The 12,239-nt window shown below is 43.1% G+C and overlaps 1 protein-coding gene across 5 annotated transcripts in view; it reads left to right on the plus strand.

The window, feature by feature from the left end:
* The first annotated feature begins 2,753 nt into the window (after window positions 1–2,753).
* The window catches only part of TRIQK (triple QxxK/R motif containing), a 67,389-nt gene continuing 57,903 nt past the window's right edge, over window positions 2,754–12,239 (plus strand). The window contains exons 1-4 of one of the 5 annotated variants that reach the window (XM_076329428.1): window positions 2,760–2,823; window positions 3,838–4,158; window positions 4,487–4,536; window positions 5,138–5,234. The gene's annotated coding sequence lies outside the window, so the exon portion shown is untranslated. Of the gene's footprint in view, window positions 2,824–3,837; window positions 4,159–4,486; window positions 4,537–5,137; window positions 5,235–5,334; window positions 5,466–12,239 lie in introns of those variants that run through there. The other 4 variants (XM_076329427.1, XM_076329429.1, XM_076329430.1 and 1 more) reach the window with 4 other exon arrangements.

Genomic DNA, 12,239 nt, shown 5'->3' on the forward strand with positions numbered 1-12,239 from the left:
CTGGTAGCCTGAATAGTAGCACCGATTAAATAGCTGTTTCATTGGCAACATTCAGGTTACAGTCCTGGATGAGAGATGGGGCAAAACTCTTACTCATAGTGATGGCAAAATGAATGGAACAAAAATAATTAAGAACATTCTTTCACATCTCTGAGCTTAACCTGGTGGTTAGACATACAGGAGGAGACATCAGGTTAGACAGTAGGCAAGTTGTTGCATTTTGGGGAGTTAGTTTTCGGTATGTTAATTTAATCTCTGTTGTCAACTTGGACAAAGATGTTGAGCATCATTTTCCAACCTTTTATCTACTGAACTCTAAAAGCTCAGGGACTGCTTCTAGGAGCTCCGCAAAAGATAAATAAGAAAAGCAAGCCTATTTTCAGTAGGCTTAACTTCTATTCAAAAATTTTTCACAAATTGTAAAGTTGAAAACCACTGCACAGAAGGAGAACAAAAAGGGACAGATTCTTGTCAAATTGTCAGAGTAAGCTGAAGATCTTGTGAAGAAACGAAAAGTAGGAGGAAAACCAGGAAAAGACAGTCACTGAAAACAACGGCCAATATATTTTCTTCAAAATTTTGTGAAATAAAACCATGTAAATTTAAAATACACTTTTGGATTTTTAAATTCATCTGCTCAAAGGATATGGCACCAAACTGATAGGTGTGGCAAGATCAATAAAATATTCCTGATTGATATACATTTCAGTTATAGTTACGTATTTAGTAACCGTATCCCTTATATATTTATACCTGTAAGAGACATTATAAATATCCTATGACACATATACTCCGCCCAGGCTGCTTCTTATCCTACAAAACACAGCAAGCCTGTCAGTAGTACTTTCCATCACCTAAATGTCAACCACCCTTCCGACCATTGCACCGATGTGCATGCCTTCTCTGCAGAAAAAACCTCTCAATGGGAAACAAACATTTTTCCTATAAAATGAGGATTCAAAATGAAGAAATTAAAGACAGTGAAACTAAAAATGGTGAAAATTTCTCAGTGGTTGTAGAGCTCCTTTTCATGAAGTCATAATTCCTTATGACTTCTTCTGTATGGATGCAGCATCGAGGCTGCTGGGCATACACAGGTTTCTTACTTAGAAGAATAACTTGGTAGTGAAATGAATTCCGTGATTAGGTGAAACTAGGTGAAACTGAACTAGGACTAAATGTATTTTGCTACAAGGACTCACAAGGACAAACTCCTCAGCAGTGGTTCAGATAACGCAAAATCATGTAGCTGGATACAGTGATTCCGATATTCCTTCATGTTTGTTTATTTTGGTTGTGATTACACAGTCAAAAATCATGTGTAACAGCTATTTGAACATGATTGCTGTTTTGCACATACTATATTCAAATAGCCATGAGCATAATCATGAATTGGGTTTAACTGAATCATACTAAATCAATCAAGAAAGCAAAATAACGTATCAAAATATTTTATATATATATGGTTCCTGGCTTACCATTAAGAGTATGAATGAAATAAAATATTGTTGAAAATTCTGAACACACAGAAGTTAGAAAAATCAGAGGTGGTGCCCACAGTCGGTGTGACACCCCATGTCCCACAGGGGACAAGATACCCTGAGAAGAAAACATAAGGTTGTGTCCAGTGAGCTGCCATGTTCAAAGCAGCTAAATACCCTTAGTGTGAGATTTCTTGGCAGAAATGGTACGAAAAAAGCTTTGTGTCTCATCACTCGAAATCAGGCCAGGCTATATTTCTAAGAAAGCTGTTTCATTTCAGCCATCCATTAAGCTTGCTACAGAAATGACTGGAAAAAACCCTGTGGTTTGGTATGCATGCCAGACAGAAACTCTGATTAATCAACTTTTCTGTAGGCTCATTCTCCACTCTGTATGCATGTCATCTAGAAAGATGGGAAAGTTCAGCTGGGTACGGCTTTCACTTCCTAAGCTGCGGAGGTAAACAAATGCAAATATTTCTTTTCTGTGTATCTTTCCTTACAGGGGAGTGTTACACTTGGTTATCAACTGCCATTTTGCAGGAAGAAAAGCGTGCACTTGCAATACTAATCAGTAAGCTGTTCCATGAGTTAATGGCTTACTTTTTGCACCGAAGTGAATCAATTATCTGTTGCAAAGGACCTAGCATCATCTCAAGGTACTGAAAAATTACCTGACAGGGTTAGTAATTTCCCATGTGTTATGTTTTTGGGACCTTAAAAGTAAGTTCCCACTGAAGCAGGCTTGTGATGATGATATGAAGGTGGCTAATGGCTTTTCATTCTACGTGTCTGGAGCAACATTTCTGATACAGGTAGGCAAAAGAGTGGTAAAAACTGAGGGCAGGGCGCGAAGGCGGGATGCTGAAATACTCCGCAACTGAACTTTCAGCTTCCCCCAAAGCATCTCCCCTGGAAAACCCAGCTAGCCACCCGAGAGGGGCAGGCAGGCGGGACCGCGACCTCCTGGCTGGCAGGCAGGCAGGCAGGCAGACAGGCAGGCGCTGCGGGGCCGAGACAGGAGGCGAGGGCCGAGGCCGCCGCTGCCCCTCCGGCGGGCCGGGGCACGGGGCCCTTCCCCGACACACTGCGGGCACAGCTGCTGGGCGCCGCGGGAAGGCGGGGGCCGGGCAGCGCTCCCGCCGCCGCAGGTGCCGCGGGGCCGAGGTAATTCGGCGCCCCGGCCCCGCGAGGCCGCTGCCCGCTGGGGCGGGCGGGAGCGGGAGGCGGGGCGGCGGGGGCGCTCGGGCAGGAGGCGGTGGCAGCCCCGCCAGCACAGGAAGTCTCCCCGCCGAGAGAGGAGGGAGGAGGCAGGAGGCGGAGCTCTGCCGCTCGGCCCGAGGTACCGCGCCGCTTCCCGGGGTGGGCGAGGGGCCGCGGGCGCCAGGACCGGCCGGCACCGCCGGGCCTGCGGTTGTCGCGGCAACCGCCCCCCACTTGGGGCGGCGGGGGCGCGCTGCCCCGCCGCTCCTCCGGCGCCGCCATTGGCCTGCGGGCAGGCAGCGTCCGCAGTGGCGGCGCGCTCGGCCGGCCCGCTGTCCGCCGCGGGTCTCCGCTGCCATAGGCCGGGAGAAAGCGCTCGCCTCCGCGATTGGCCGGAGCGCGCTGCCAATCGCGGGGGCGCCGCGCTCGGCCGGGTGCCGCCCTCGGAACGTGGGCTGAGGGGCCGGGAAGGGTTAGCGGTGGTGGGCGCCGCGGCCATTTTGGGTGTGGGCGGGAGAAGCCCTCTCTCTCCCCTCCTCCGCGGCCTGTGCTGTGCGCAGGAGGTGAGAGCGGGCGGCTCCCCTCAGGGCCGGGGCCGGCCGTGCCACCTCACGCAGCCCCGAGCGCTCCTCGGCCGCCTGGCTTAATTCCCCCGTGCCCGCAGGGCGGCTGGGTCCTTCGCCAGGCTGCCACTGGCCGATTTGGAGGGAAATAAACCCCTTACCAGGGGGTCTCCTGAGCGAAGGTTGCGTTCGAGGCTTGGCCCGGGGGCTGTCAGGAGCTGACAGGAGTTTGCAATGTCTCTGAGCGGCGACACTCCACAGCTGCCCCTCGCGAGCTCAGCTCCTGCCCGCCAGCACGGTGTGGCTGGGTGTGTGTGCGTGAAACCCTGTCTGTGGGGGGGTTTCCCAGTGTCTGGGAGCTGGACAAACAGCTGCGCTGTGTGTGTGTGGAGTAGGCTGACCCCCCGCGCGCAGTGAGGCAGGGACGTGTTGGAGCCACTGCACATGCGGGGTGTAACGGGGCTGTATGTGGTCGGCCGGCTGCGCGTATGCAGTAAATCAGATAAAACCCGGGCTTGTTGAGCTGGCTGTGTTTACCTTGCAGGCGTGATGTGTTCTGGGTACATTGGACTCCTTTGTGTTTTCTGCAGAGTGCACTGGTCGTGCTTACGCTCAGAAAATCCTGGACAGAAAATGGGAGCCACGACATTTCTAAATGTGAAGCGTTAGCAGGGATTTCTGCCAGCCTACTCGTGTGGCTCTCAAACTGCTCTGCCTTACGTCAGCCTACATAGTTATGAAGACAGAGCGTAGTACCAGAAAGCCCCTTTAAAAGATCGTGTGGTGTAACGGGACTATATGTACAGCACACGCGTTCACACACAGTAATTCAATTACATGTTACAGAGGGCTCAAGTTCTTTTCCTGTTGGGGACCAGGCTCATTCCTAAAGAGCTAATTACAATGGAAGGGTACGTGTTAATAAAGATGTGTTGACTTTCTTCCAGCCTTTGCTACTGATGTATGACTTCTATAGTGGAAAATTGTGGAAAATGATGTTTAAGGGATGCACAACAATGTACAAGCATGGGGAAAATTGAACAATTGAACCCTTTCTTAAGTAGTAGTATTTGGCACCTCTTCCTTGCCTGAATCACTTCACGTCTTGGTACGAAACGGGCTATGGGCAGACTTGGTTGTTCAGAAAATAGCTTCTCTGCTCACTAAGGAAAAATTTGGCAGATGCTTTTGTTGACATGATTATCTCTGATCATGAATTAGTACAGTTTACCCTTCTAGGACTTGTCTTCTGTCTTCATGGAAGCCGTGAAGATGTAAGTCTACTTCAGGTCAGTACTCTAAGTGTGAGTGTAGAGAAAGCGAAGAAGAAGTGTTGACTTTGAAATAAATTAATCACACCAGTACAAACAGTTGACTTTTTTTTTTTTTTTTTAGGAAAGGGCAGCTGCTCACTTTTTTCTGCTATTCTTGCTTCAATATGTAAATCCTTTTCGTAATTTATTTTATAATTTATGTATAGTCTTCTAGCTGAACCTGTTTGAGCAGGGGTAGATGAGCCCAAGTAGATGACCTCAAGAGGTCCCTTCCAACATCAATGATCCTGTAATTCTGTGAATTTGATTTATTAATTTAACCAAGTAGAGATTACAACAATATTCTACAACTGACTTCTTAGTCTGTTTAAAATAGTATTTTGTATCTGCAAAAGCAATATAGAAAATACTCGGTTGTTTCAACACAGATGTGGGAGCTCTTCAAATATCTAGGTTTTGAAGGATTATTTCAAATCAGATTACTAAAACAGAGATTCCTGTTAGTGTTGGCAAAACTCCTGTTATAATTAGCTTTAAATTTTGTATCGATACACATACAAACACATATATGTTTCTATTAAGTTCCATAAAAACAAGACTATCCCTTCTGTTTCAGATGCAAGCAGCTGAGTTCCTGAATTCAATTACTGCATCACATTGAATAAACAGGATTTTTCCATACATCTTTCCTTAAAAACAGACTTTAGCAAAAGGTAATATGCAACAAGATATATACTTTTCTTCATAAAATCAAGAACAAAGGCAGTGCTTTTATTACTGATTTTTTTATTTTCATAAACTTGAACTGTACAGAGTAAGTTTATATGCGTTGGAAGATTCCACATGCACTTCTGCCAGTTCCCCGACTTCTTCAGAGCTCTTGCCATTACACTCTGCAGCCTCTTCAGAAAAGGAAGCCAATTTGTGTGCGAGTTTTATAGCAGGTATGGGAAAATCCTTTAACTCGCTATTGGTCACAAATACAAAACGAAGACTAGTCATGTAAGCTAATATATTAAGCTGTGATACTGCCCAGTGTATATCTAGGATTTACTTGTTCAAGTGTTTCAGCCAAATCCTGCAGCCCAGTCTTAAAGGACAACTTAAGCTCAGTGCACTTTATGGCAGTACCTCCAGGAAGCATCGAGTTTTAGTAGACTACATAGAAAACAAGATGAGGGTTTTTTTGCAATGCAATGAAGACATTTCCCTTGGATTTTTCTGTGAAGTTTGTTTCTTGATACCATGAATTAGTTTTGTTTCTTAGATAGTTTTAAGACTCTTTCAAAAGAAACCAGACAAATACCATCCAGATTAGTCATAATTAATCACAGTTGGAATTTTAGAGTTTCCATGAGATTTTTCTCATAACTCAGCAATTCTTGGTTTTGTTTTCCTTTGGGATATTTCCATATTAATATAAATTTTTTATTAGGCAAAACAAGCTGTGAGTTATAGACAAGGATAGGATGCTTTGGAAAGGCTTCATATGTTGCTAAAGCAGGCTAATGTTACAAAATGGGGTTACACGTTAAAAAAAACCTAAACCAGTTTAATATCATCTTGGAGAGCTGAGTTGCTCTATTAAGTACTTATTCTTCATAACTAAATTGTTATGTTTACGTGTTACGAGATACATAAAGAGAACGAAACATAGATGGTTGTAAGGTGTAGACAAAGAAGATGATGATTTTCATTTACAGTAGAAGTCTCCCTCAATCCTCCAACCCTCTTAGGATACTACTGTTGTAATACAGTTACTTCTGTAAAACAGGACTGCGAAAGTACATGTTTTCTGACATGAACTCTGCTTTAAATTTTTCTGCTCTTGTAAATTTTCTCATTTGCTTGCAGGTTTACTTTTTATTAAGGAAAAAGTGTGAAGAGATTTACAGAATGCATACAAGCTGATCATTTTTTAAAATAAAAAATGAAGTGCTTTTCAGTGAATGGCTATCATTTCAAATGAAATCTGCAATGATTAAATATTAAAATGATCGATGGTTTAAATTAATATAAAAACTTTTCAGGAGATTATTACAAAGATTAACATTTTTAATGTTTTAATACTTCCATAGTTTATCAATCACAGGCACAGTGAAACTGCTTTTAGTTACCAAGCTGATGATCTCATATATCATTGCATTATTATGCACAACGTAAACATCATGGTGTTGTTGGTAGAGGAGATGAAGAAACACAATTTATGTTACGGCTCTTTAATAATTTGTTTTAGTCTTGAAGTATTTTTTGACACAGAATAAGCAGGTAAGATTTTTCTTCCCTTTGGAAAGAAGATAAGAAGGAAAGAGAGTTCCAGAAAAACTGTGGTGTTTGCCATTTAAGAAGGAACTCTGTTTCATGTAGTGACAAACATAGATGGTTACTGGTACTGCTACAGAAGAAGAAAAAGCACTTGCATGTGTTTTTCCGAGTAGGACTTGCATTAATGCAGCTTTAATATCCCAAAATTATCCGCAACAGCCTATGATTCCTAATACGTTTTTATTCATTAGAATTATGTTTGAAGGTCATGGGAAAATGTCAAGGCACCCCAGGTGCTTTTGTATCACTAGCTGCACATAGATACCCCTGTAATTCAGTGGGCTGAGTAAACACTTACTCCAGGCATTCTTGACATGGACAGTGCTAATCCCTTTGTTTCCCATTTCTTCTGGGTTTTTTTAGCAGCAAGGCTAAAAATCAGCGTTAGCAATTTTAAGTTTCATTTTGCATCTCTAACCACATATTGCAGTGATACAATGGAGCTTTATACAGTACAGTTTATTGTGTCCCAGGACTTTTTGCAATGTTAAATATGATAATTCATGCATCAACAAAATATTGCTTATTCATGTGTTGTGATTGTTCTTGGCATCGTCCTTCATCCAATACGTTTTGACATCAAAACCAGACAGAATTGGAAAGACACGGTGTGATGTATTAGCCAATGTAAACCCAATAGCAGGTGCAAAGAAGGATGGGAGATAGGAGAAGAAGGGTGAAATAGAAATCCAGGAATAGATGTTGAGCTGGTGAAGTGAATAAATGGGGAAAGACTGTTCTGACAGCAGAAGCTTACAGTGGAGAAGTCACTTATACTAGAAAGGGCAAGTATGAGAGGGGGAAAGAGCAAAGGTTAGCACTAGGTTAATGTTAAGAATGGTATTGGGAAGTTAAAATCCAGCAGGCAAACTGAAGCACACCATTTTGTACACAAGTTTGTTGTCAGCTACTAATACTGTTATTTCTATTCTTAAGTAAGACAACAAAATAAAAGATGGGGTTACATTGCCTGTAGTTGGTTGCCTCTAGCCAGAAAGCCAAAATTATCCTCATGTATTTCCATTGAAATAAAATAAATAATGGAACAAAATAACCTTTTATGTTATGAACTGTTTTTTATAGTGGGGAAACAGATTGGGTTGGAAATGTAGTAGATTTCAAAGTTTCAATTGTTTTCTCTCCGGCTGTGCTGTGTGGTTTAAATGAAGAAAAGGTTAAGTTTACCCATGATAATTCCCTCTCACATTTACATTATCAATCAGCCTTTGTAGCTTTTTGTGCTTTTATCTATTGTGTTTTCATTGTAATCTTTACATATGAAGTTCTCAATTCTACAAACTCTTATGCTCAAATTTATTCACGAATGGCTCTGACAGATGTGCTCTGGAAGCCTTAGGTGCTGTGGTTTAAGATGCTGCCAGCTGGTCGCCTTTTCCCCACCCCTCAGATTGCAGTCTGTACGGAAGAGTCAGCAATACCTGCACCTCAGTCACTGGAGTTTGCTTCCCTCGTCATAACTCACATTTCTTTTTGGGTGGCTTGAGCTGATGCATAGGCTGCGAATGGGGTCCTGGGTCCCGAAGACAGAACGTACCCCCTCTTGTTGCCCTTTCTTACAGGCTGCTCATCCCTGGCAGAGAGGTGATTAAACGCCCAGGGTCAGCAACATCTTAAAGTGTCTCAGATACCCAAAGCTTGTTTATGAGACTCCCCTGTAGTTTCAAGTTGAACATGTTTTGAACTTCCTATTTTAAATTACCTATGTTTTCAACTTGTTACTGTATCAAGTCAGCATGGAGGATAGTGCAGGTCAGTACCGGGTCGTGCACTTAGGCCACAACAACCCCATGCAGCGCTACAGGCTTGGGGAAGAGTGGCTGGAAAGCTGCCTGTCGGAAAAGGACCTGGGGGTGTTGGTTGACAGCCGGCTGAACATGAGCCGGCAGTGTGCCCAGGTGGCCAAGAAGGCCAATGGCATCCTGGCCTGTATCAGAAACAGTGTGGCCAGCAGGAGTAGGGAAGTGATCGTGCCCCTGTACTCAGCCCTGGTGAGGCCGCACCTCGACTACTGTGTTCCGTTTTGGGCCCCTCACTACAAGAAGGACGTCGAGGTGCTGGAGCGTGTCCAGAGAAGGGCAACGAGGCTGGTGAGGGGTCTGGAGCACAAGTCTTCTGAGGAGCGGCTGAGGGAACTGGGACTGTTTAGCCTGGAGAGAAGGAGGCTGAGGGGAGACCTCATCGCTCTCTGCAACTCCCTGAAAGGAGGTTGTAGCGAGGTGGGTGTCGGTCTCTTCTCCCAAGTAACTAGCGATAGGACGAGAGGAAATGGCCTCAAGTTGTGCCAGGGGAGGTTTAGATTGGATGTGAGGAAAAATGTCTTTACTGAAAGAGTGGTGAAACATTGGACCAGGCTGCCCAGGGAAGTGGTGGAGTCCCCATCCCTGGAGGTATTTAAAAGACGAGTAGATAAGGCGCTTAGGGACATGGTTTAGTGGGCATGGTGGTGTTGGGTTGATGGTTGGACTCGATCTTAGAGGTCTTTTCCAACCTCAATGATTCTGTGATTCTATATTTCAGTACTTGGCTTTACCATGTCACCATCTCTACTTAAACTCTCACCTCATGGTTTTGTCTACTCTTAAAAGTGAGTGCCTAAAGCCTCATATTAAAAAACATAGATCTTTCTTTCATGTAGTATGTATGCCATAGAAATTGTCCAGTAGGCTGTTTTAGTGTTGCACTCAGTGTGTGTGGAGCTGATTACGCTGCCTCCAATTAAGATTACATCACTTACTTTACTGCTAAACCAGTTTTGTATTACTTGTGTTCTTGCCAAAAGGAAACAGTTAACCTGAAGCAGTGTATTAGTTGTTTTGTTTTTGTGTCTTGGCTGTCAAACTGAAAGTACACTATTTGTATAGCTAACATTTAAATTTGATTAGGTCCTTGATTTACTGTTACTCAACTAAAATTAATTTAAAAATTAGGACTGTACAGTAACAATAAAATGGATAAAGAGCTGGTGAGCTGCCAGCACTCAGAAGTAATGGCTGGAGGCCACTGTCAACAGATGAGAGCTTGTGGGGACTTTGCCCAGTGTTTGTGTTGGGTGTGATGCTTTTTGCTGTTTTAGTCAATTGTCTGGGTGTAAACATGAAAGCAATAGTGACAAACTATAGATGGTTCAGTGGTTGCTGGATTGATGAAGAAGGGATGAAGTTTAAAGCATGGCTGACATCATGGAAACATGAGTCTGTTAAAATGCAGTTTGTCTGCAAATGTGCCGAGGAAGAAGGAATGCTGGATATGTGTGCAGAATGGAAGATTTTATCTTGTAAAGCTGTGACTGTGGGAAGACTTGGGGTTGTGAGGAAGCACCTGTAGCCAAAGGGGATTCAAGTGCAGGGCAGTGGCAAGAAGGGTTGGTGCTGCCTAGTAGGGGTAGGGGGAAACGTAGGAGGGCTGTTTAAATCCCTTTAATAAGACCAGTGCTGGAATGTTGCATCTAGTTCTAATTTCTATGAAAAACATGTCCTGAAAAATTTGAAAGCATGATGAAGGTCCTGGAAGACACAGACTTACCTCTGTTAATGGTATTACCTTTGGTAGGTGGGCTTGAGAGTAGGTTCAAGCTTGCTGTGATGTTTCTGACCACGTCTCCTCACCTCACTCATGTTGGACCTCAGCAAGCTTTATTAGCTAGCCATCCCACCTGGCTGCTGTAGAGGCCCTCCTACATATATAGTGTTGAGCGTCTTGGGCAAGGCTATGGTGCATCTCTCCGAATTTGTAATTTTTTCCCATTATAGAGGGTGTGGAAAGCATTTTTTCTTTTTTGTTGTATGTATGCATCATGGAAAGCTTTCTATAATATGTTTTTTCAACTTTAGACTTTGGTGTGATTAAACTTAAGTATGGTTTTAATGGAATCACAAAGAATTGCAGCAGCTAATAATTCGGGGGGTTTTTGATTCTGCAATCATAAAATAGAGCAAGGATGGATGTTGCTTTCTTTGGAATTTTTTGACATATGCTGTTTAATTTATGTATTATTAATTTATGAATCTTTCCATAATTTGGAGTGAAAAGGTTAACAAAGCATTCTTAGTTTGCTGTTTACCTTTTTATTCTGAAAGACAGGATAATTTGAAAGCCTGGGTGTACAAAGCAGCGTACCAACAGGCTAAATAGGAAGAGGGTATTCTGGAAAAATGATTATTATAAAGACAAAACCTATTTAAAAAAGCTTTGAACTATTTTCATTTTAAGTACACCAGTGGGGTTAAATAATAATAGTAACTTCTGTTAAAGTAACAGATCGTAATAATTTAAAACAAAAGGTCCCAGCGCACTTGCTAATATCCTTTATGGCTTCAGTAGAATACATCTGAAATGATTTACAAAGCAAAGCTTCTGGATGATTTTTTCCAGTTCTGCATGGGAAGAGAGCCTGTTTATCTTCATGTGTGTTTATATAGACCCATGGAAATTGTGATCTAAATGTGGGTACCGTACTAAAACATAGCCATATATGCAGAGTAAAGAATTCAAAGCACTTGCATTCTGTCATTTATTGCACACAAGTAATGTATATTGTATAGGCTTGGTTCAATTCTGTATCCTGACCATAGAAGGACTCTATAGAATATGTACTGCACCTTGAGGAGACCTTCAAGGGGAGGGAATGGTGTGTGTAGGAGAAAGCTTAGGGCAATGGCTCTCTGACCAAACTAGTCTCTCGTCTGTTTTTGAGCCTTCAGACTTAAGCACTGTCAGTGCTGGAAATAGTGAAGAGCTGGAAAGTTGTTGCCCCTGTACTATATTGGTATAGATTGCCACTAACTCACCCCATTAAAAAAAAAAAAGTCCGTATGGAGCGGAGTGCATGGGATAGAGTATTTTGGAAGTTAAAAGCAGAAGCAATTTAGCTGAAGTCCTTTTCAGAGTTGACCCAGCTCTCCTTCAATTTCTTAAGCTTGGTTACAGGGTTGTACAGCTTTTGGTACAGTAATGGCCAGACTCAGCAATTGTAGCAGGAACAGAACAGACCTGCAGTTTCTTGTGATGTTGGTATTGAATCTGTTTGTTCTTATGAAAACCAGTCTGAACTCATTTTACTGTATGCTCTAGCAGGATTTTTTTGTTGTATGCAGTCTACGAGGCTAGATTTCAGGCAGTATATCCCCCTCCTCCTAATAAAACTTTATGGCAGTGCTAAGGATACGTTCTCCTTTGACTCGAGCCAAGGGCATGTGCAAACCCCTAGCACTTAGAGAGATGCTCTTGGGAAACTGGAGCTAATGGAGTGGATTGTCGTCTGCCATTTTGTCTCAGGCTAGGGTTTCTGAAGAGATGCTCGCAAGCTGATAGCTACTCATCAAATGATCTCTTTTAGGAGTCTCATAACTCTTCCATTCCTAACTAGTTTGAGG

This window comes from Aptenodytes patagonicus, chromosome 2, assembly GCF_965638725.1.
Source record: "Aptenodytes patagonicus chromosome 2, bAptPat1.pri.cur, whole genome shotgun sequence".
Classification (NCBI taxonomy): domain Eukaryota; kingdom Metazoa; phylum Chordata; class Aves; order Sphenisciformes; family Spheniscidae; genus Aptenodytes; species Aptenodytes patagonicus.